Source organism: Psammomys obesus, unplaced genomic scaffold (assembly GCF_907164565.1).
Source record: "Psammomys obesus unplaced genomic scaffold, mPsaObe1.curated_primary_1811, whole genome shotgun sequence".
Classification (NCBI taxonomy): Eukaryota; Metazoa; Chordata; class Mammalia; order Rodentia; family Muridae; genus Psammomys; species Psammomys obesus.
The window spans coordinates 48408259-48433604 of record NW_026587216.1 but is presented as its reverse complement, the minus strand read 5'-3'; the positions used below and the strand labels follow the sequence as shown (position 1 = coordinate 48433604).

The 25346-nt window shown below is 40.6% G+C and overlaps 1 protein-coding gene across 1 annotated transcript in view; it reads left to right on the top strand.

Annotated features, from left to right (window-relative positions):
• Positions 1-25346, top strand: part of Nkain3 (sodium/potassium transporting ATPase interacting 3) — a 581394-nt gene that overhangs the window by 521908 nt on the left and 34140 nt on the right. The window lies entirely within an intron of this gene.

Here is a 25346-nt window from a genome sequence, read left to right as displayed (position 1 = left end):
AGAGAGAGAGAGAGAGAGAGAGAGAGAGAGAGAGAGAGAGAGAGAGACGGGGGAAGAACTACAGTTAAGGAACAAGTTTCAGCAATCACATGCTAAAATACAGACACAGTTATCCATTTTCTTTAAAACAAGCAAGAGTTCTGACAGATTTACTGTTGAGCACTTTTACACCTCATTTAGATCCCTATGCTGTGACGAGGACAAGACAAATGTCGGTGTTCTGGATCAGACGAAAGGTTCTTTTCCTATTTCACCTTTTACTATTTGGCAACTTCCCAAAACCTACTTAATACTGGAAATAAGAGGCATAGCTAAGCAATAGCTAAAAGTACAGCTGCTGAAAATAGACCACAAATTTCAAGTTCAGTTACAGAGGCACCTTAAAAATATGAACAATATTTAGCTCAGCCTGTATATCTAATCTACATACTGTCATGATCTTTCTTTTAGTAAATATTTTTTCTTTTTTTAAATTTTTATTTAACTTTTATTAATTACACTTTATTCATTTTGTATCCCCCCATAAGCCCCTTCCTCCTCACCTCCCGATCCCACCCTCCCTCCCCTTTCTGCATGCATGCCACTCCCCAAGTCCACTGATAGGGGAGGTCCTCCTCTCCTTCCTTCTGATCTTAGTCTATCAGTTCTCATCAGAAGTTGGCTGCATTGTCATCTTCTGTGGCCTGGTAAGGCTGCTCCTCCCTCAGGGTGAGGTGATCAAAGAGCAAGCCAATCAGATTATGTCAGAGGCAATCCCTCTTCCCATTACTATGTAACCCACTTGGACACTAAACTGCCATGGGCTACATCTGTGGAGGGGTTCTAGGTTATCTCCATGAATAGTCCTTGGTTGGAGTATGAGTCTCTGGGAAGTTCCCTGTGTTCAAATTTTCTTGTTCTGTTGCTCTCCTTGTGGAGTTCCTGTTCTCTCCAGATCTTACTATTTCCCACTTCTTACATAAAATTCCATTCACTCTGCCCAAAATTGGCCATCAGGCCAGCATCTGCTTTGATAGTCTGCAAGGCAGAGGCTTTCAGAGGCCCTCTGTAGCAGGTTCCTAGGTTGTTTCCTGTTTTCTTCTTTTTCTGATGTCCATCCTCTTTGCCTTACAGGATGGGGATTGAGTGTTTTAGTCAGGGTACTCTCTCTTGCTTAGTTTCTTTAGATGTACAGATTTTAGTGGGTTTATCCTATGTTGCATGTCTATATAAGTGAGTATATACCGTGTGTGTCTTTTTGCTTCTGGGTCAACTCACTCAGGATGATCCTTTCCAGGTCCCACCATTTACCTGCAAATTTCATTATTTCCTTATTTTTCATTGCTGAGTAATATTCCATTGTGTAGATGTACCACAGTTTCTGCATCCATTCTTCAGTTGAGGGGCATCTGGGTTGTTTCCAGATTCTGGCTATTACAAATAAAGCTGCTACAAACTTGGTTGAGCAAATGTCCTTTTTGTGTACTTGAGCCTCTTTTGGATATATGCCTAGGAGTGGTATGGCTGGATCTTGAGGAAGTTATTCCTAGTTGTCTGAGAAAGCGCCAGACTGATTTCCAGAGTGGTTGTACAAGTTTACATTCCCACCAGCAGTGAAGGAGGGTTCCCCTTTCTCCACAACCTCTCCAGCATGTGTTGTCACTTGAGTTTTTCACCTTGGCCATTTTGATGGGTGTAAGGTGAAATCTCAGGATTGTTTTGATTTGCATTTCCCTGATGGCTAATGAGGTTGAACATTTCTTTAAGTGCTTCTCTGCCATTCAATATTCGAGTTCTCTGTTTAGCTCTGTTCCCCATTTTTTAAGTGGATTACTTGGTTTGCTGTTTTTCAGCTTGTTTAGTTCTTTATATATACTGGATATGAGACCTCTATCAGATAAAGGGTTGGTGAAGATCCTTTCCCAATCTGTAGGCAGTCGCTTTGTTTTGATGACGGTGTCCTTTGCTTTACAGAAGCTTTTCAGTTTCATGAGGTCCCATTTATTGATTGTTGCTCTTAGAGCCTGTGCTGTTGGTGTTCTGTTCAGAAAGTTTTCTCCTGTACCAATGAGTTCTAGGGTATTCCCCACTTTTTTTTCCTAGCCGATTTAATGTGTCTGGTTTTATGTTGAGGTCTTTGATCCACTTGGACTTCAGTTTTGTTCAGGGTGATAAGTATGGATCTATTTTCATTTTTCTACATGTACACATCCAGTTGGACCAACACCATTTGTTGAAGATGCTATCTTTTTTCCATTGTATGGTTTTGGCATCTTTGTCAAAGATCAGGTGTCCATAAGTGTGTGGATTTATTTCTGGTTCCTCTGTTCGGTTCCATTGATCCACCATTCTGTTTCTATGCCAGTACCATGCAGTTTTTATAACTGTTGCTCTATAGTACAACTTAAGATCAGGGATGGAGATACCTCCAGAAGGTCTTTTATTGTAGAGGACTGTGGAGAATTTTGGGAGTTTAGCAGACACTAGTGATGTCCCGCTTACCCTTTACTCTCTTGTGCGAACACCCTTCATCCTGAGTGTACCACGCCAGGGAGTGGAAGAGAACTCACGCCTTACTTTATGTTCAGCACTGCTGGGGACCCAACCGTGCTGTATAAATAAAGCTTATTCATTTCAGACTCTCACACGAGGCGGAGAATTCCGGTTATATAACTGAAGATTGTATATTGAATACCACAATCCAAACTTTATACTTTTTATTAGAATTCCCTTTTATTTTTATACATGCTATAGGTTTTTCAACAACTATATGAATATGCCCATTACTAAAGTATAACTTCACTGTCGTCAAAACCCTCTGCAGCCCTCCCCAACCCCGGGCAGCCACCAGTGATCGTGTCACTCCATCATTCCAACTTTTCCAGATGGCCATTATTTCACCATTTATGGCTTGGTGCTTGAGTTAGTAATGTGCACATAAGTCTCCTCATCCTTTTTCCGTGGCTTATGGCTAGTTTCTTTTTAGGCTGAGTAATGTCCTGTTGTGCGAATAAACCATACTTTATCTACTTGGTTACTTCTAGGTTCTAATAAATATGGATACATTTTCCATATACATTTAAACTTGGGTGTTTGTATAAACTGTGCCCCAAACTGGCTGTGCCTTTTTGCCTTCCCGTGAGTAATGAATGGGAGCTTCTGATGAACTCAGGATACGTGACATATCTTCATCAGAATTTGCTCTTTTCATTGTTTAGGGGCACTGGTTGTTCTAGTACATGCTTAATTGAATATCATTCTTTTCATTTGCAATTCTCTAATGACATGTTGAGCACATTTCATTTACTTTCTATTTTTTTAATTTTTATTTTTTTAATTACACTTTATTCACTTTGTATCCCCCCATAAGCCCCCCCTCCTCCCCTCCTAACCCACCCTCCCAACCCCTTCTTCACGAATGCCCCTCCCCAAGCCCACTGATAGGGGAGGTCCTCTTCTCCTTCCTTCTGATCTTAGTCTATCAGATCACATCAGGGGTGACTGCATTGTCATCTTCTGTGGCCTGGTAAGGCTGCTCCCCCCTCAGGAGGAGGTGATCAAAGAGCAGGCTAATCAGATTATGTCAAAGGCAGTCCCTCTTCCCATTACAACATAACCCACTTGGACACTAAACTGCCATGGGCTACATCTGTGGAGGGGTTCTAGGTTATCTCCATGCATGGTACTTGGTTGGAGTATGAGTCTCTGGGAAGACCCCTGTGTTCAAATTTGTGGTTCTGTTGCTCCACTTACACAATGGAATATTACTCAGCAAGGAAATCATGAAATTTGCAGGTAAATGGTGGGACCTGGAAAGGATCATCCTGAGTGAGCTGTCCCAGAAGCAGAAAGACACACATGGTATATACTCATTCATATAGACATGTAAAATAGGATAAACCTACTAAAATCTGTACATCTAAAGAAACTAATCAAGAGAGAGGAGCCTGACTAAAATGCTCAATCCCTCTCCCAAAAGGCAAAGAGGAGGGACATTAGAAGAAGAAGAAAACAGGAAAAAAGCTAGAAACCCGCCATGGAGGGCATCTGAAAGGCTCTGCCCTGCAGACTATCAAAGCAGATGCTGAGACTTATGGATAACAACAGTTGGGCAGTGTGCATGGAATCTTATGTAAGAAGTGGGAAATAGTAAGATCTGGAGAGGACAGGAACTCCACAAGGAAAGCAACAGAACCAGAAATTTACTTGGATATCTCTTCAGATCTTCAGCCTAGTTTTTTTGGGTTTTTTGTTGTTGTTGTTGTTGTTTGTTTGTTTGTTTGTTTGTTTGTTTTTAACTTCACTATTCATTTAGCTTTTTAGACTAAGGGTAGCAGAAATTTATCAAATGTGGCTATTGTAAATATTTTTTTTCCTAGTCTGTGGGCTTTCTTTTCTTTCTTTAGAACTTTTTAATTTTAATGAAATCTACTTTATCAATTATTTCTTCCTGGATTGTGCCTTTGATGTTATTTTAAAAAGCATTCCAAGACATAGGATCACCTTGCTTTTCTTGAGTATTATCCTAAGGAAATTTCATAGCTCTCTGTTCTACATATAAGTGCATAAAGCATTTGGAGTTAATCGTTTGAGGAATATACTGAATTTTTGCACACAGATGTGCAGTTCTCCCAAGACCATTTGTTGAAAGAAATTGATTTTGCTCTACCATATTACCTTTGATTTCTAATTAGACATAAAATCAGTTTACTACATTTGTGTGGCAAATGTTCTAGGCTCTCCATTCTGTTCTGTAAGTCTTTCTGTCTACTCTTTAGCTAATGTTACATGCTAACACTATAGCTGCATGTTATATGAATCTAGGTCTTGACAAATATTATTATTTCTTCATAAATATTGAGCATAATTCACTAGTGAACCCAAGTTTCTTTGACTTTGTTCTTCTTCACACACTGTATGCTACTCCAAGACTTGCAACTGTCCACAGAAACTTCTGATTGAGCTTGTGTAGGTATGTGTGTATTGAGAGGGATAACAAACATCCTACTCTGGCTCCTGCAGTGCACATGTGAGCGCACAGAGCATACACACACACAAAAACACACACTTTATATATTTTTTATTTTTTTATTTATTTACTTTGCATTCCAATTTTAGTCCCCTCCTTCCTCTCATCCTGGATCCACCCTCCCTTCCTCCCTCTCTCTTCTCCTTATCCCCCCTTCCCTACTTCTCAGAAAATGAGAGGTCCCCCCACCAACCCACCTAGCACATCAAGACTGAGTGCATTCTCTTCCCCCGTGGCCAGGTGAGGCAGCCCCACCAGGAGGATAAAAAAGCAGCAAACAACTGAGACCATATGAGAGGCAGTTCCTGGTCTCCTTCCTAGAGGACACAGGAAGCATGAGCTACTCCTGGCCTACATCTGTGTAGGGGCTAGGTCCCGTCCATCTATAGATCTTGGCTGGTTCTTTGGTCTTGGCAAGCCCCTGATTAGATGGTTCTTTTGGTCTTCTTGGGGAGTTCCTGTCCCCTCTGTGTCCTTCTATCCTTTACCCTACTCTTCCACAAGAAAGTATAAGATGGAATCTCAGAGGCATTTGATTTGCATTTCCCTGATGACTAAGGATGTTGAGCATTTCTTTAAGTGCTCCTTGGTGATTCAAGATTCCTTCATTGTGTATTCTCTGTTTAGCTCTGTACCCCATTGCTTTGAAGCCAAACTCAATTTATTATGAGATCCATTCCTGTGTTAACAGTGTTTCTTTATTCTTGACTGTGAAAACAGGTCCCAACAAGCCTCCATCTTCCATCACCACCACATCACTTTCAACTTAAAAATTTTAGATACCATGTTTAATTAATGTACAAACTACAAGAACATTACTTTTATGACAGACAGATCAAATGTGTGTGAGAGCTGTGAGCCAGTCAACTTGAAGAGAAGGATATAACACACTAGCTGAATTATTATCAATACATACTGCTTTTCATTATTACCCTGTAGCCTTCCTCAAGAAAGGGATTGTTCAAGTTAATTTAGGAAACCAGCTCTGCTTTGTCAGAGGATAGGTGTTTATTGACCAACATATGAGTGAATTTATGTAAGAAATTAATAAATGGAGTCACACTAGTGAGATATGAAGTTGTGCCCCATTTTTAAATTGGATTATTTGGTTTGATGGTGCTTAATGTCTTGAGTTCTTTAAACATTTTGGATATTAGCTCTTTGTCAGATGTCAGATGGTGTAGATCTTTTTCCAATCTGTAAGCTGCTGTTTTGTTCTATTGACAGTGCCCTTTGTCTTACAAAAGCTTTCCAGTTTCATGAGGTCCTGTTTGTTAATTGTTTATCCCTGATTTTAAACTGTACTACAGAGCAATAGTAATAAAAGCTGCATGATACTAGCATAGAAATAGACTGGTTGAACAGTGGAGTCGAAGACTCAGAAATAAACCCACACACTTACAAACACTTGATTTTTGACAAAGGAGCCAGAACCATACAATTGAAAAAAGAAAGCATTTTCAAAAAATGGTGCTGATCTAACTGGATGTCTACATGTAAAAAATGTAAATAGATCCATATTTATCACGCTGCACAAAACTTAAATCCAAGTGGTTGAAAGACCTCACCATAAACCCAGAAACACTGAATCTATTATAAGAGAAAGTGGGATCAGCCTTAAACAGAATACCAACAGCCCAGGCTCTAAGCCCAGGCTCTACACACATTTTTTTTTAATTTTGTTGAATTTCAAAAGAAACCACAAAGACCATCAATATAATGCAATATATAGATAAACTACAATGCAAATACTAAAGTTTGTGGGTATAGGAAGAAGCCTTCAAATTCCATGTAACCACTAGAAGGTACATTATATGGATATTTTATATAAAAAGGCTTTTAATAATTCTTCCACAGAAAAGACAGGTTTTAATGGCTCTTAAAAACTGATAAGGTAACGTGTGACTTAGAAATACAGAATAGGCATGACATGGAACTTCAGAGATGATCAGGTGTGCTCAAGGTGCCTTCATGACAGTTCCCAGAACAGACCTGGAGTGATGGCCAGGACTAAAAATGGAGATCATGGGAGGCAAAGGTCCAGAATGGGAGAGATTAAAGGACTCTCATCCCGTCTGCATTTAAAAACAAAGAAAATGCACCTTACTAATACTTCTAGTCTCATGATGTAAAACCATCATGGAATCATATAGAATGAATCCTAAAGCCTCCTTCAACAAAATTCTGCTTAATGCCAACACAGAGAAAAGATGTTAATCCATGTTATATGTCCACCTTCATAATCAAAATATGACTCACAAAGGGACTCTGAAAGCCAGAAGAAAACAGGAAACAACCTTGGAACCTGCCACAGAGGGCCTCTGAAAGCCTCTGCAGTATAGACTGTCAAAGCAGATGCTGAGCCTGATGGACAACTGATGGGCAGAGTGAATGGAATTTTATGTAAGAAGTGGGAAATAGTAAGAGCTGGAGAGGACAGGAACCCCACAAGGAGAGCAACAGAACTATAAAATTTGAACACAAGGAACTTCCCAGAGACTCATACTCCAACCTAGAACCCCTGCACAGATGTAGCCCATGGCAGTTCAGTGTCCAAGTGGGTTACATAGTAATAGGAAGAGGGACTGCCTCTGACATAATCTGATTGGCCTGCTCTTTGATCACCTCCCCCTGAGGGGGGAGCAGCCTTACCAGGCCACGGTAGAGGACAATGCAGCCACTTTTGATGAGAACTGATAGACTAAGATCAAAAAGGAGAGGAGAACCTCCCCTCTCAGTGGACTTGGGGAGTGGCATGCATGCAGAAAGAGGAGGGAGGGTGAGATCAGGAAGGGAGGAGGGAGGGGCTTATGGGGGGGATACAAAATGAATAAAGTGTAATTAATAAAATAAAATAAAAAATCATTTAAATGGAAAAAAAATATGACTCACAAAATAGACCTTATTTCAATCAATTACTTTAGTTTAATGTCACAGGCTTGCTGACCGTTCTCAATACTAGAGTCCAAAATACCATTTTTGAGCCTTTTGATCTAAAGCCTAATTTAAAAAATCTTGATATATTTTTTAGAAAGCTCATAGTCAATATTGAAAACCCCGTCCTCTGAAGATAATCTCTGAAAACTGTTATGCTCTGATCACAGATGCCTGCGTGTGCTCAACAGAACCTTGGTTAGCAAGCCAGATTGACAGTTCTATCTTTCAATTTCCCATTGTTTGGACACTTGACCAGTGAGGGGGTACATCAGCCAGGCATTTTCCCCCTTCCGGCCTGAGAAAACTTGCTGGGTAGGCCAGTTCTTCCTTTGAGCCAATCTGTATTTTATGAAGTTGCTTCCCAAGTAACAGAAAGATAACTACCTTTCTACTCTCTCCCACTAAAGTTGTTCATGTCCCTTTGTCTCTTATACAAAAGAGGTAGAGTACACAGGTATAAAAGGCATTCAAACATTAAAAAGTTATCATCCAGACTACTTGATATGTTTTCTTTCTCACTCAATGTGCTTGGGTGTCCATATTTTGAGCATGCTCATCCTTGTTCTTACCAATGGTCTCTCAACAACCACAGAAACACAGCTTCAGGCTTCTTTGGGTGTGACATCTGTCATTCACACCAATTCCCCATAACCAAATTGTCCTTTCTCATGTAGCAGATAACAGATCACTCCCTAAACTTTATCCACCTGTGATTGTTACATTGAAATATTTCTTTTATGTTTTTGTCATTCGAAAACTACAAAACACTTTGTCTAATACAAAGTGTCTTGGGATATATAGGCAGGGCCAAGGTGGGATTGCAGGCTGACAAAGGATTTCACTAAGGCCAGTAGACAGAGAATGGCAAAGTGGGCTCATGAGCAACCAGGAAGGCTTTAAATTAACTGTTCAAATACAATTCCAATTGAGCCCTTCAGCAGGGAAAAGCTTTCCTTCCTACCAACCTTGTTATTTCTAAGATGTAGTTAAAACCCTTCCAAAGTCACTAGGTTTTAACCTTAACAATATTTCTCTCTCTTTCTCTCTTTCTCTCTCTCTCTTTCCTTTCTTCTTCTATCCTCATCCTACTCTTGCTTCTTTTCCTCCCTTCCATTTTCAAACAGTTAATAAATGAGTGGAGAAAGATGCTAGGAAATGCCCTGCTGACAGCTATCTACAATCCATCATAAATGGAAGAAGGCTTGAATGGCTTCTTTGTGCTCTGTTGAAACAGCTCTAGTTGCAATAATAAAAAAAGAGAGAGAGAAAACTATGCCTGGTGAATATTCATGAGCCAGACATCTCAGTGGATTCCTGGGGCCACTTTTATTCATTTTAACAAGGATTAAGTATATTTAAATCGTTCTGTGTTATGTAACATGTAATTATTTTCTGAATAGGCTCCAGGGGTATTATGGAGTTAAATCCTCTGGAAGGTAGAAGAAAACAATGAACCAAAATGAAAAGCGAAGAAAGCAGCATGCTCTGTAGATTGAGATGGTTTCACAGAGGCTCACACAGGTTATCATTTCTGAGAGGCATTTGTAACATCTCCCTGAGATCTGAGTGCATCCCAGCTCTGATTAACTTCGCCTCACATGAGCGCCTTGGGAGGGAGACAGCGGACAATTGTTCTACGCTACCGCTATATTAGCTGATGTGAGAGAGTGGGGCTGGATCTAACAAAGCACGACTGGGGTTTTCCAGACATTTTCTGGCCACTGTGATTAGTCCCCTAGTGAAATGCTCAAACTGGATGCTGAAAACCACATCTTCCATGTACTTCCAAAGGCAATAAATGAATAAAACTGAGTCTGTCAATCTGATGTGGGTAATAATAAATCTAAACAGAAAGATAAGAAAATCCCAAATGTGCAAATTAATAACTATCATGTCAAAATCCCAGTTGTTTTACTTGATAAAAGCTATTTAGTTTGTTTACATAGATTATACACAAAATCTCTTGTGCGTCGCATAAATAAATAAAGGATGGTATCACTGATTCCAGATCTCTATTATTAATTTGGAAGGGCCAGGTATATAGGCAAGAGGTAAGGAGGCTCAGAAATTGCAGGGAGTCTTGTTAGGTGTTGATAACCAGCCCACGCGTGAGTTTTCTGACCATAAAACACAGAAATGGGGAAACCTATGCCATAGGCTTCATTTCATTTTTGAAGTACCTGTCAGTATGAAAGGCTGATTGAACATGGGCCACACATTGTGTAGTGTGCACTCTTCTGTAAACAACCAGGTTCCAGACCCAAAGAGAACAAGTTCAGACATGATGTAATCATCATTTTCTTCAGAGATGGAGATGCTTACTCCAAAGTTTTGTACACATGTTTTCCCTCTTCACTGCTCGCTCGTTTATCTTTCATGAACACATTGAAGTCCCTCTTTAAGATGGACCATGGCCACGGGAGAAGGAGAAAACAGTACATGTCACAGAGTTCAAGGAATAGGGCATGTGTCAAAGAGCAGTTATCATTCAGTTTGAACCAACTGTTGACACAAAGTGTTCAGATCATATTCTCTTGCAGCTTTTATTTATTTTTAATAAAATTGTCCAAAAGAATTTCCAAACTGAAGTTCTAATTGTGAGCAATTGTTTTAACATGTTAAGGAAATAACCCACAAGTTAATTAAGCTTAATTTTGGAAGGGGCATGTGTCTGTGCACACAAGCGTATACATGTGTATATCTGGCTTCACACACAAACGTGACAGCTGTGATGGGAGAGATGGGGGCAGCCCACCAGGCTGAGAAGTTCACAATCGACAGGCTGAAAGATCCAGAAATTATGGGGTGTGTTCGGGCAACCCAAGAGAATTGCAGCCTCCCTAAATAAGAAGAGATGACTCTCTGTAAAACAGCGCCTCAACATGTACCAAAATATACGTAGGTACACTTGTGGATGGGAATGCACTGTGCACTTCGTTGGAGACAAAAACCTTTGGAAAAGAAAATATTTGTGTTGCTCTGATTCTACTACATGCTAGCTAGGGGCACGAAGGAAGATACTCTGATCTCTGGTTTTCTCACAAGAAAACAGAGAGCTAAAAATATTTATCTCACAAGTATGCTATAATACTTTAATTATTTACTATGTCTATTAGTGTTTCTCAATTTGACACAAGCTAGAGGCATTGGGCAAGAGGGAACCTCAATTAAGAAAATTGCCCCATTAGATTGTCTTATGGGCCAAACTTTGAGGCATTTTCTTCTTTTTTTTCCTTTTTTTAAATTTTTTTTAATTTTATTTTTTCTTATCAGTTACATTTTATTAACTATGTATCCCAGCTGTGTCCCGCTCCCTCATTCCCTCCCAGTCCCTCCCTCCCTCATCTCCACCGTGCCCCTTTCCAAGTCCACTGATAGGGGGGGACCTCCTCCCCATTCATCTGATCCTGTTTTATCAGGTATCTTCAGGACTGGCTGCAAAGTCCTCCTCTGTGGCCTAACAGGACTGCTCTCCCTTGGGGGGTGGGGAGGTCAAAGAGCCAGTCATTGAGTTCCTGTTAAAAATAGTCCTTGTTCCCCTCACTATGGGAAACCAATTGGTTACTGAGCTACCACAGGCTACATCTGAGCAGAGGTTCTTGGTTATATCCATACATGGTCCTTGGTTGAATGTCAGTCTCAGAAAAGACCCTGTGCCCAGATATATTTGGTCCTTGTGGAGCTCCTATCCTTTCCCCATCATACTAACTCCCCTTCTTTCATATGATCCCCTGTACTCTGCCGAAGGTTTGGTCATGAGTCTTTGTATCTGCTTTGAAAACACTGCTAGTTAGATGCGCTCAGTAGACTCCTGTCATATGTTCAATGCACATCCCATCTGTCTTTCTAAACGAGGATTGATCATCTTACACCATGTCTGTTCTCTTGCTTATCTTTTTTAGGTGTATAGATTTCATTATGTTTATCATATCTTATAGGTCTATATAAGTGAGTATATACTGTGTTTGTCTTTCTCCTTCTGGGATATTTCACTCAGAATGATCTTTTCTAGATCCCACCATTTGTCTGCAAATTTCATAATTTTCTCCTTTTTGATTGCTGAGTAGTATTCCATTGTGTAAAAATACCACAATTTCTGTACCCATTCCTCTGTTGATGGACATCTGGGTTGTTTCCAGGTTCTGGCTATTACAAATAAAGCTGCTATAAACATGGTTGAGCAAGTATCCCTTTTGTGTACTTGAGCAAACTTTGGGTATATACCTAGCAGTGGTATAGCTGGGTCTTGAGGAAGCACTATTGCTAATTGTCTTAGAAAGTGCCAGATAGATTTCCAGAGTGGTTGTACCAGTTTACATTCCCACCAGCAGTGGAAGAGGGTTCCCCTTTCTCCAGCATGTGCTGTCACTTGAGTTTTTCATCTTGGTCATTCTGATGGGTGTAAGGTGAAATCTCAGGGTCGTTTTGATTTGCATTTCCCTGATGGCTAATGAGGTTGAGCATTTTTTTGCCATTCGATATTCCTCTGTCAAGAATTCTCTATTTAGCTCTGTTCCCCATTTTTTAATTGGATTACTTGGTTTGCTGCTTTTCAGCTTCTTTAGTTCTTTGTATATACTCGATATTAGTCCCCTGTCAGATAAAGGGTTAGTGAAGATTCTTTCCCAATCTGTAGGCAGTCATTTTGTTTTGATGACTGTGTCCTTTGCTTTACAGAAGCTTTTCAGTTTCATGAGGTCCCATTTATTGATTGTTGCTCTTAGAGCCTGTGCTGTTGGTGTTCTGTTCAGGAAGTTGTCTCCTGTGCCAATGAGTTCTAGGCTGTTCCCCACTTTTTCTTCTAACAGATTTAGAGTATCTGGTTTTATGTTGAGGTCTTTGATCCACTTGGACTTTAGTTTTGTGCAGAGTAATAAATATGGATCTATTTTCATTTTTCTGCATGTAGACATCCAGTTGGACCAGCACCATTTGTTGAAGATGCTGTCTTTTTTCCATCGAATGGTTTTGGCTTCTTTGTCAAAAATCGAGTATTCATAGGTGCGTGGGTTTATTTCTGGGTCTTTTATGCGGTCCATTGATCCTCCTTTCTGTTTTTATGCCAATACCATGCAGTTTTTATTACTATTGCTCTGTAGTACAACTTGAGATCGGGGATAGAGATACCTCCAGATGATCTGTTGTTGTACAGGATTGTTTTGGAGATTCTGGGTTTTTTGTTTCTCCATATGAAGCTGAGAATCTTTTTTTCAAGGTCTGTAAAGAATTGAGTTGGTATTTTGATGGGAATTGCATTGAATCTGTAGATTGCTTTTGGCAGGATGGCCATTTTCACGATGTTAATCCTACCAATCCATGAGCACGGGATATCTTTCCATCTTCTGATATCTTCTTCGATTTCTTTCTTCAGAGACTTGAAGTTTTTCTCAAACAGGTCTTTCACTTGCTTGGTTAGTGTCACCCCAAGGTACTTTATGTTATTAGTGGCTATTATGAAGGGTGTTGTTTCCCTAATTTCTTTCTCAGCCCTTGTGTCTTTGTTATACAGGAGGACTTCTGATTTTTTTGAGTTGATTTTGTATCCTGCCACTTTGCTGAAGGTGTTTATCAGCTGGAGGAGTTCTCTGGTTGAATTTTTGGGGTCGCTCATGTATACTATCATATCATCTGCAAATAGTGACACTTTGACCTGTTCCTTTCCGATTTGTATCCCCTTGATCTCCTTTAGTTGTCTTATTGCTCTGGCTAGGACTTCAAGTACTATGTTGAAGAGGTATGGAGAGAGTGGGCAGTTGAGGCATTTTCTTAATTGACGGCTCAGCTAACTGAGTATGTGTCACCCCAGTCAAATGGCTGTAGGATGCTGGAGAAAGCAGGCTGAGCAAGCCATGAGGAGCAAGTCATTAAGGAGCATTCTTTCAGCTTCTGCATGAGTTCCTGCCTCCAGGTTTCTGGAGTTCCTGCCTCCAGGTTTCTTGAGTTCCTGCCATGACTTCCATTGATAACAGACCATGATGGGGAAGTACATGATAAAATAATCCCTTTCTTCTCAAAGGTGATTTTGGTCATTGTGTTTGCCACAGGAAGAGAAAGCAAACTAACACACCAAAGACATCAAAATACAGATAAATTGCTAGATGGTACCTACTACCAGGTCAGTATTTCAGAAGACTTCTTTCTTAGTGAAAGGCATGCAAACATGCATCATAATAAGTACAGAGATGTTACTGGTCCAGACATACCCTGTTGTTACCAGAAACAATGGACATGTACACACACACACACACACACACACACACACACACACACACTCAGGGCTTCTGTACAATTCTAATAATCAATAATTGCTCTGCTCAGCTCTCACTACAAAGGAAAGCTGAGAGCCAGCTCACCAGTGGGGTCTATGTGCTTTCAGCAGCTAGTTCTTTGACACTGAGTTAAAGCTCCACAGTTTCTTTCCCCCACAGCTACAACCTTTCAAGTCCTATCAGGAAGCCAAGCTCTGATTACTACTGAGCCAACCCCAACATCTTCTGCCCTCCACCAAGTTTGTCCGTGCTGCTAGACACTTTCCATCTGATGGAGAAGGTAGAACTGAAGCCAGAAAACAGCAGTCAACCCCACAGTTGGCTCTTTTGTCTGTAACACCTGAAATCAAAACAGCTACTTTTCACTTACAACCACACAAATTATTTTAGAGGTTTTTGTGGGATATACTATATTTCCATGGGAGTGTTTTAAACAAAAATCAGAAATCATCTAGATCATTTCACTGTTTCTGGAGCAAAATAATGTTAATTCTGAAAAAGGTAGTTAAAAATAGATTTAAAAGGATTTCTTTCCTATCTGTTGTGAGGCTGACAAAGGGAATCATGAGTTTAAGAGCAATATGGTATACAGAACAATACCCTGTCTCACAACATAGGTTAATAAATCCCCAAGGGTTCCTTTTGAATGACAACATTTTCATCCCCCAGACTTTCTGGAATCGCTCCTTTTGTAACATTTTTTCTCTTTGAGGGTAATTTAACCCTTGGGTTTAAGTTGCCCTCTAAAGAGAGTGACTCGAACCCCACCCTAGAATGCCAAGCCAGCTAAAGTACCACAGAGACACACCTCACTCCCTACATCAGTCTGTCACTGACCAAGTAACACTGCATCTCTGGATTGTGGAGTGTCCAGCCTGGCAGGGACTCTCCTTCCCGAATCATAGCTGGCTTTTAGAGCAAATGAGAACTGCCTGCATGTCTTCCCCTTTTGATATAGGTACATGTCCCAATTTCCCAAAATTATGGAAAAGCCTCCCTGCCTCCACTCTGTGATTCTGGAACACATTATTCAAGCAGCAAAGGAATTAGACTCGAGGTCATGATTGCCACATTGAGTGAGTTTTGAGTTGACTTTGCCTCATTTTTGGACATGGTTACTAGATAAATCTTGTGCCAAAGATAAATTTAATCTATTTAACTTTAATAGCACTAAATTTGTTGGACAAAGATGGATACTAGTATCTGAAGGGAAATACAGCCACATATTTCTGTACCCTTACTTTCAACAATGAAAATAGAAATATGGTCAGACACAGAGGAAAATTTTGCATTTTTCATCCCCATGGAAGGTAACACACCACTCAAGATATTAACTGGCAGTTCTCACTGAATTGAGAACATGCACTATAAAACCAAAGGAGCAGTGCGAGAACTCTGGGTCATCAGACACGGCATCCTAATGTTATCTTATGCATTTCACTTAAACTTTATACTCTTAAGAAAAGTGCTTTTTTAGACACCATTTAGTAAATGGCATTTAAGGTGGTGGCTAGGTGGATAGCACCTGGTTCTGCTGAAGGATGACTACAGAGAACTGCACTGTCTTCTCCGTCCACATGGTACTCAGGACGTTCACTTGCTTCAGTATCCGAGGACAGTGTGGAGGGGAAGAACTCCTCTTTGGGAAGGAATAAACAGACGACCCCATCTTGGGCCTCAAGAGCATCACTGTTTCCCTAAGAAATTTGGGGACAAGATATTAACCTCTGTGCCTCAGGTTTTAAATTAAATGTCTCTCCCAAGGCCCTGAGGGTGTTCCAAAGGTGCCTCTCTGGTCCGTAAACCAGAGCCAGCTCTAAAGAAAGACTTAAGGACAGCTTTGAGGTGTCCGAGAGTGAGGTCAACAGCTGAAGAAAGGAAAAGGGGACAGAAAATCCAACAAGCCAGTCTGGACTTAGTTCAGTTTTTCTGAATGGACACAGAGGGTCCTATCACTCTGTCCCTATCTTTCCCATCTAGCGTGTTGTTGTTGTTGTTTTGTTTTTGTTTTTTGTTTTTCCTGGCTGGCCTGGAACTCACTGTGTGGACCAGGCTGGCCTTCAATTAGCAAGAGCTCAGCCTGCCTCTGCCTACCCAGTGCTGGGAGTAGAGACATGTGCCACCATGTACAGCCTAATCCAGACCTCATTCCAGCTTGCTAGGCCAAGCTCTTTTCATAAAGAATGAGGAGACCGAATTCAATGTACACTTAGTGATTCTCCACACACATTCAAGCTTATACGTTACCTATCCAATCTGACACTTTACAAAATAACATGGGAGTTATCACCCACAGTTTTAACGTCTGTTTTATTTATACTTAGGATATAAAATGGGTAGAGAGCATATGAAATTATTTTTATTTTCAAAACACTAGATACAGCTATCTATTTAAACAGGTATCATTTGAGGGGGAAAAAAAACAAAACTAGACACTATACTTAACAACTTGAACCCAACCAGCACAATTAAAGGATGAATCTCTGAGATAAGTAGCACTTGTGTCCTCTGTGATATTGCTAAGCTGTTTTATTCAGAGTCCGCACTACGAAGCACATCACTGAAAGTCTGCTCTTAATTTGTGGAAGCGAGCAAGTCATCTGTTTTCTATTTGGAAGCTATCTGTGGGGGTGTACCCCCCCCACTCCCCCACAAAGAGGACAGAAATCCTGAGAATGTGGTCCAGTCCCTGATGTGTCTTTTTGTGGTCATCATACAGGGGACATCTTGTTTCCATGTTCATTGATTCATTGGGAACGCAGGTTCCAGGGAGCCTCTCGGAAAGGAACAAACATCTCTAGGTAATTTCAGACTTTACTGGGCCCCATAAACAGACACTGTGGACCCTGGAAAGAACAGTATAAGCAGACTGATTAAAGACAAGTGGGTTAGTTATTACAAAGATGCACAACTTCTCCAGTGGTCTCAACAGCAGCAAGGCAGTCCCTCTCAAGACTTCGTCCCCTGAGGTCCCTGGGATGGCAGGATTCTGTTATGCTGGGCATGGGGAAAAGCAGGTGGGTTGGGTTAGCAGTGCTCAGAAAGCCCCTCCTGGGAACAATAAAGAAAGAAACTTGTCCACCAAGCAGTGAGAGATGAAAGTGTCCACCTGCTGCCTGTTCTCCAGTATCTGAGCTTTTTCTGCGTGTTTATTTTTATATAAAGCTCCTTAAAGGGAAAGATAGACCTGAGGACCAACCCAAAACTGATGGTGAGCCATCAGACAAAGCTCAATCTTGATTTCTCAGGAAAAGGAGCCAGAAGTTTCTCAAGTCACCGAATCAAGGCAGCAACCTGTTATACAAGTGCCAGAGGCTTGCACTGGCTGAGTGCCACGGCAGCTCCAGCATTGCCAACAATCAGAATTCCGAGAATCCGCCACTGTTTCAGGCATGTAGGCTCCCTTCCCTCATCCCATTCAAAAACTTTGATGAATAACCTCTTACAAAGTTAAGTACTGAGGTTCGGTTTGATTTTGTTTTGTTTTAATCCCATATTGAGCCAAGGAGAGATTATTTTAGTAGAGCCTGGTGGTGTACATATGAATAGATGGAACAATAACTTTAAATGTGCCTGTGTGGAGGGGCTGTGAGACTAGAGCAAAGCAGGGCAATACACAGACTTTCTTTCTCCCAAATGCAGCCAAGCCAGGACGCTTAGAGGGTGGCACCTATGTTGGAGTACCTCACGGGGCAGTCTCCAGGACCAAGCCAGGACGCTTAGAGGGTGGCACCTTTGTTGGAGTGCCTCACAGGGCAGTCTCCAGGACCAAGCCAGGACGCTTAGAGGGTGGCACTTTTGTTGGAGTGCCTCACGGGGCAGTCTCCAGGACCCAGCATGTGCCAAGTGCTCACAGCTGTGTTAGGGATCAGGCACTGCTACTTCCTGGAACAGAGTGTTGGGACAGTTTATATGGGCAATGGGCCAACTGGAGAAATCAAACACATACAGGCGAGATTAAAAGATAAGAGGGTTTATGCAAAGATGAGAAAACAGGGTGAATGGTGACCACAGCAAAGAACAGGGCATCTTCAGGAGATGGAGAGCAGACACAGGAGAGCATTGACATTCACTGGAAGCATCATTTAAGAAGTGTTTATCACCACTATATTTGCAAACATAGTATAATATCACCACTGATGGTAAGGAAGAGAGGGAGGGAGCAAGAGGGGGGAAAAAAAGGAAGATAGGGAAGGGCTGAGGAAAAACAGGCTCTTTAACATCACCTTCTCCAACTGCTCTCCAGGTCTCTATTTATCTTTTCAGCAAAAGTTTCTGAAAGAATTGACATCCTATTTCTTATGACCCTGACTCCAACCAAATTGATGTGTCATTTTCCACAAAAATAACTCTCATATATAATTTCAGTGGCCAGTTCAGTGATCAATATTTAGTCAGTTTGCTACTCTTTCCTATGCTGGAAGCTCTCTTTTCCCCATATGCACACCTTCACTGTGGGGTCAGAGTACTCATCACAGCTCAAGGCATGTGAGAATGCAGAAACCCACGTGAGGAGCGAGATCCCTGTGAGTAACACTACCCTGTCCTGTCCCTCAATCTCTTAAACACCCATAGCTGAACTGGTAACTTGTGAGTAACAAAGCAATACCAAACCCGACAATGATAATATTAAGAGCTTTTTCTAATGAGTAACCTAACACATGGTAGACCAAATGCATTGCATACTGAAGCTTTATGTTTACAAATGCTCAGCAACTTCCCCTAGGACCAAATGTGTCAGCCTTCCAAGCTTTAGACAAGAATCTTGTAGAGTTATTCTGAACTTGAGGGATGAAAATCAATTAGTAAAGAACATTGTAGAATCTTGGGGTACCAGGAGGAGTTTTACATCACTCAGACCATACAAGAATGATGGGAAATTTAGGAATGCTCTTAGAGTTATTTCCTTTTTGTTTTATTTTTATTAATAACAGTTTATTCACTTTGTATCCCAGCTATAGCCCCCTTCCCTCTCTCCTCCCAATCCTACCCATCCACCCTCTTCTCCTATGCCCCTGCCACAGTCCAATGATAGGGGAAGTCCTCCTCCCTTACTTCCATCGAAAAACCTTTTTGGATTCCAGCCATGCCAACCCTAACCCTCCCTAGCACGTCTCCTGTAACTCCTCTCCCTTCGCCACGCCTGGGCGAGCTTGTTTCACTCAGACATTTCACCAGAAGGTGTCCCCTTGGCAAACAAGTGGAGCACAGCTCATAATTGTCACCCTCTTTCTGAAACCGAATCCTGGCAGTTCTTGTGCAAGGCGTGCAGGGCCAAATCAAACCAAACCTCTGGTCATTTCCCAATTGTGGAAAATAATGAACCTCCTACACAAAAAGTGGTGTTAAAACCAATTCTTAAGTCATCTGCCTTCGTTACACATATTGGAAAGGGTAGTTCTATACTGTCAGAATTTACAACATAGAAGAGATAATATTAAATTCTAATGGTCATGGATGGCTTTAATGAAAGAGGCAAAAAGTTGTTCTTAAGAGGACTGCCTCTTTCATAACTTTACTCGGGAATATAGGTCAGGACTACAACTCAGTGCCCTAGCATTTGACTAAGATTCATGGAGCTCTGTGATCAATCTTCAGCACTGCAAGGAAAAATTCTTTGCCAGGTAAAATGTTTTCTACCTGTAATCCCAGCACTCAAGGACGGAAGCAAAGATTTCCACGGATCTGAAGCTAGCTTGTGCTACAGAGCAGCCCAGGCCAGCCTGGGCTACAGTCAGACCCTTTATCAGATATCCAAAATCAAAAGGAATAAAATACTGAGGACTGTCATCCTGTTGTTATTTATTTTGTCTGTTTTTTTTTTCTCTTGGCAAGAATGGATTTCATTCCATTTCTTATAGATCAGCAGAGAGTTGCAGAAATGATTTCAAGTCTTATTCTGGGAAACCAAGAAGCACACAAGCCAGCCATCTACAATTTGGTGATTAACAGGATGTCTAGACAGGCTCTCATGAGCATAACATTATTAATTAAACAGTAGTTTGGTTAATCACAATAGCAAGATTAATTTCTGAAATAAATATTTTATTAATATGCCCATCAATACAGCAAAAGTAAAAGGAAATATTTTAATTAATTCATTTGTAATATTGAGATTATGACTAGCAAATTCTGTTTGAGGGTCTGGAGAGTGAGCTAATGTTTCTAGCATGGTAAATCTTCATCTTATTGCTTCTAATGGAGTTGTATGCTTCAATTTCCTGGCCAAAATTCCTTTTATGTCATCTATCTAGACTATATAAAAGTCCATTAGTGAACAGTTGGATCTGACAAACATTCTGAACATTCTGTTGGTACATATTGCACCTTCCTTTTGGAACTGTGCGTTCCCACATTTCACCAGTAAGAACTTTTTTTTTCTTTTCTTTTTTTGCTAGATAAGGCATGTGCTGTTACTGTGATTAACTATCTGATTATATTCTCTGTCAGTCATAAACATACTATTTTAAAAAAACATATTTGAAAAAGAAGAAATACATTGACCAGTACATACACAGTACATAGTTTCATGAAGTACATCTATTCTAATATTTTTCAGAATCTGTAGCCTTAAACCATGGGGTATAAATACAAGTTACACTGAGTTTAATCTGAAAACATTAGCCCAAAGCTTGCTGCTTTGCCCTCACAGAAGTCCATGTATAATGAACTTCCATGCTCCTCTTGACTTATTTACTGCCTTGGGCTATCCATCTATCTCCAAACTGTTTATTCAATTTCAGTTTTACTTACTTGGATGAGGAAATGAAGGCAATAAACCTCACATCTAATCTTTAATGTTAACCATCTGGCCAACATATATTTTGAGGCTAGAAGAAGGTCTGAACTAGAACCACATAAAAGTTTCCTGCAAAAAGTACAATTTTATTTTATGCTATAAAAATCCCTTAGAGGGTACTTATTTTGTGCCTTTAAGTATATAAATGTATATTAAAATGATTTACCAATGAGCCCTTAATACTTTCCAGACCTTTTCTAGCAGCTGGAAGAAAAACCAGAAGGCTAAGATTGCTCTGTTGCTCTGTCAGGGAGCCGGGGGTGGGGCGCATCTGTTCAAGGCGAAGTGGTCTCCTGTTGAGTCTCCAGGCTCAACTCCATCAAATTAACTTCACATTTTGATATGTGAGAGCAGTGTTTCAGCAAGGCTGTTTGCTCCTAAGGGGCCTTCTCATCAATCCTCTGGCCTTTCTTCCAGTAAATGCCAATAGACCAACCAGTAAATGTTGATGGACTTACCAATAAACGTTGATGGACCAAGCTCTGCCAAATGGAATGAGCAATATTAGAAAACACAAAAGTATATGCTCTCTGTCAAAAGGAACAGCAATATGTGAATATGTATGCTAGATCCCCTTACCTTAAGTCAACACTTAGATGTGAATAAAGGTGTCAGGCATTATTCTTAATTAGAACAATAGAAATTCATACACGTATTACTAAGTACCATGAAAGTCTCAGTCTTCCCTCGGAACCCCGAGCGCACTCACCCAAGCATGCCCATACAACGTTGTCTGCCTCCAACTTATCTAGATGAGAATTGGTGATTATGTGTGAGAATTAACTGGCCTTAGTCTGACATGAAAATGAAAATTAATTGTCATACAATGTAGCCACCTCTGAAATCAAATCAGAAATGTTTGTCTAATTTCTATGTGTCATTAAATACCAGAACTGGCCCAGATGGGCTTCTATCCAGCTGGGTCCATCTTTTCTACACTGTTGAAGGAGACCTGGAGTGTTAGTCATTTTGGTAGTGATGACTAGGAAGACACCTGCAGCCATGTTAGCCAAAGGCTGTACCCACTTCTGATTCCAAAGAAATCTAATCCATTAACGTTACTGAATTCAGATTTCTTGAACCCATTAAACTATTTTTTAAGCAAAAGGAACCTCTACAAATGTAGTTGCCAAAGCAGGCTCTCTTAGTCACTATTCTATTCTTATGAAGAGACACCATGACCAAGTCAGCACTTAGAAAGCATTTAACTTGGGGTTTATTCATCATCGTGAGCATGGCACCGTGTGGATGGCAGCACACAGGCAGGCATGGCCCTGGAGCTGAAAGCATTACATCTTCGTCCATGGGCAGGAGAGAGAGACACAGAGAGACAGAGACAGAAAGAAATAATGTTGAGGCTGCTGTGGATTCTTTGAAATCTCAAAGCCCACCCCCTAGTGACATATGTCCTCCAGCAAGGCCACACCTACCCCAATAAGACCACACCTCTTAATCCTTCCAATCTTTTCAAACAGTTCCAGTCTCTGGTGACTAACCATTCAAATATATGAACGTGTGGGGGCCATTTTTATTCACACCACCACACAGGCCAAGCAGATTCACATGACAGCCCGACAGAACCCAGAATGCCTGATTCTGAAGGCTGCACAGAGGATATGCAATATAAGCACCTGCAACATGAGGGTAACAGGCTACATCACTCTCCTTATTTACACTTATCCTGAACCTGAAAAACTATCTTCTAACTATGCCTGACCTGTGGTCTCCCAGCGGTAGCCTCATCCAATGAAATACACCGCTGGGACTCCAGAAATGCCCTTGAGAGGGGAAGGGAAAAAACAGGAGCCACAGTACAGGTAGCTTACTTATGGCAGCCATGTAGCATTGAGATTAGCTAGAATTCATGCAGGGCTCAGCACATTTACAAATTACGTATAAGTATAGAAAAAAATATTCAGGTAGGATCGATGCTTCTTCTGCAACAATCTGTGGCTTATAAATAAAAATGTGAGTTATGTGTCCTGTTAAGTAGGAGCGCACAGGCTGCATCCTCTTGGTGTGTGTTCAGCCTGTCAGGCACAACACAAAATAAATCCCACACTATCTCAAAATGAAAGATAGTGCCCTCTCATCTGAAGCTGTCAGTAAAACCACTTGAAATAAGTGCTGTTTAAAGCAATTAGGGTCTGCTTTTGGGACACATATTTTTAGAAGGTTGGAAAGACAGAGTCAGATGTCAAAATGTGCAATTGCCTGTAGCTGCTTTTGTCTCCGCATTGTGAAATGGTGTTTGCTGAAAGGAATGAATGAGAAAATGCAACTTCTCAGTTCAGGTCATTCAAGACCACAATCCCAAACACTGACTCAGAAAGCTGCTCTCTCACATCATCTCCTAGATCTAAATTTGTATGACAAGCCTACCCCTGACTTAAGACAAGTTAACAGACATGTAATGAAAGTCCCACAACCCAGCTTATAAAACCTGTGATGAAATAACTACTCAACACAAAGGGAAATCAATTGAGTTTGCAGATGAGAGTAGGTGATAATCAGGTGGTCTTAATAATGGGGAGATTTTCCCACTATTGTCCAGGGGAATTCAATATAATGACTGCAGAAGGAAAGGTAGGACAAGGAGGCATAGCAGAGAAGACAATAGTGATAGTAGCATGAAAAAGAAAAAAAAATCTGTCCTGGGGCTGTTGGCATTGATGAAAGAGAGGTGGTGCCACCAGCCCAGGAATACAGAAATCTAATGGAAATGAGTAAAGAAATTCTACATATAAGTCACATAATTGTAGCAAATAGAAAGTAAAGATGTATCAGATGAAGTAAAGCTGTTACAAAGTAAAGAGAAGGTGTTTTATTCTATGAATGCATTCTTTTTAGGGAAAAAAAAAATCCTCTACAACCAAGAACATGATGAGATGGGTATTTTTAGTTACTTCTGTGGTGGAATAAGAGACACTACAGCTTATTTTTTATTGTTTTAACTGAATCATAATAATTATATATTATTATTGTACTGAATATTTCAAAATAACTAGGAGGCAGGATTTTAAATGGTCTTGCTACAGAGAAATGAAACAAACTTTCCAAAAATCAAGTCAATATTTATTAAAAAAATAAGAAAAGGAAGTTCCCAGTGGTGTTTTACTATAATAAATTTAAATATATGAAGGGGCCGTTTAAGTAGCTGTTTTCATCTCAACTCCTCCCTACGTGGATATTTAGGGACTGAAGCAGCAATGACCTTGACGTAAAATACAGGGATTACAGGCTGACCATGACTGGCTCAGGATAAACCGGCAGAGGACACTCGCTGGATCTGACAGTCCCCCACAGGCTGGTGCTTCACCCAGAGAGTGATTTTGGGGGAGACTACGAATCATTCGTCCTTCAGGATTTCTCTGTATTATCTACGTGTCTCTCTGCATCACCACTTGCTGGCTGACCACTTAACACTACCCTCCTCACCTTTTATACCCAGAGTACCAGAATCCTCCTCCTCCCACCTACCCTAGTAGGAAATCCCTCCCTGAGCGTTTACAGGCCTCCGTCCCTAACTTCTCAGTCTCTTAGGACTCGGGTTTTCCCTCCATGTCTGGGGTCAGATCGTAAGCCTGGGTTAAGAATCACCCTGGGCAATTGGATATTCCGTGCAGTAGGAAGCCTAGCCTTTGACACCAGGGCTGTGAAAGTGGTTGCTTTTCAGAGCTGTTTTGTGGTGAGGGTAGGAGGAGGAAACAAGCGTTGACCACACAGAAGAGGGCAAAATGGCTAACGGCAGGATCTAGTGAGGCAACTGGTTTTGACTATCAAAGAAGCCAAGTAATTTTAAATCAGCTGAGATTAATTAACTACTTTACCTCCAAAGACTGTTGTGTGGCTGTGTGGAACAGAAATCATCTCTCAGGGAAGTGCAGGAAGAACCAGGAGAAGCAGCAAAGGCTGCTCTATGCCATGTTGGTTCTTTGAGACACTCAGCAAAGTACAGATTTTCTCTCCTGCATCTCAGCACTGACCACCAGCAAGTTAATGTATTTTCTTATGATGTAATTAACAAAACAACTTAGTACTCAATAGAATTTACTTTCTCACTGCACTTTAAATTATTAAGTAGATGATTGCTATTTAATTTATGTTTAACCTGTTTTAGGTTCCTTTCTGCCTGTTAAATGTTAAAATAGTTGTAGGAATAATGAATATAGTACAAATTGCTCTACAAATATTAAAAACTAAAATATACATTATGAATAATTTGTAATGGTTTTAAGGACATCCTCAATCAAAGTGTAAGTGAACTATCCAAAATTGTTATTTCTCATTTATCTTTTTAGAAAGCTATCTAGGTTGCTAAAAAAAAAAAATG